Source organism: Cryptomeria japonica, unplaced genomic scaffold (assembly GCF_030272615.1).
Source record: "Cryptomeria japonica unplaced genomic scaffold, Sugi_1.0 HiC_scaffold_1818, whole genome shotgun sequence".
NCBI lineage: Eukaryota > Viridiplantae > Streptophyta > Pinopsida > Cupressales > Cupressaceae > Cryptomeria > Cryptomeria japonica.
The window spans coordinates 5,065-5,908 of record NW_026730098.1 but is presented as its reverse complement, the minus strand read 5'-3'; positions in this window follow the sequence as shown (position 1 = coordinate 5,908).

Sequence of the window (844 nt, the reverse complement as noted above, 5' to 3'; positions counted from 1 at the left end):
ACCCCGATTGCTATGCGGTGAGGCTCCTCGGCCGCCTCGGAACTATCTGTGTATCGGACGCGTCGCGGGATAAGGGGTTGTCATTGGTAGTCGCCCCAAGCGCGTCCGATGCTTGGACCATTCCGAGGCGGCCCTGAAGCCTCTTCCGTCTAGCCGTTGGGTCCTTCTCGCCGCATCCCTCGCCTCGCACCCCGATTGCTATGCGGTGAGGCTCCTCGGCCGCCTCGGAACTATCTGTGTATCGGACGCGTCGCGGGATAAGGGGTTGTCACTGGTAGTCGCCCCAAGCGCGTCCGATGCTTGGACCATTCCGAGGCGGCCCTGAAGCCTCTTCCGTCTAGCCGTTGGGTCCTTCTCGCCGCATCCCTCGCCTCGCACCCCGATTGCTATGCGGTGAGGCTCCTCGGCCGCCTCGGAACTATCTGTGTATCGGACGCGTCGCGGGATAAGGGGTTGTCACTGGTAGTCGCCCCAAGCGCGTTCGATGCTTGGACCATTCCGAGGCGGCCCTGAAGCCTCTTCCGTCTAGCCGTTGGGTCCTTCTCGCCGCATCCCTCGCCTCGCACCCCGATTGCTATGCGGTGAGGCTCCTCGGCCGCCTTGGAACTATCTGTGTATCGGACGCGTCGCGGGATAAGGGGTTGTCACTGGTAGTCGCCCCAAGCGCGTCCGATGCTTGGACCATTCCGAGGCGGACCCGAAGCCTCTTCCGTCTAGCCGTTGGGTCCTTCTCGCCGCATCCTTCGCCTCGCACCCCGATTGCTATGCGGTGAGGCTCCTCGGCCGCCTCGGAACTATCTGTGTATCGGACGCGTCGCGGGATAAGGGGTTGTCACTGGTAGTC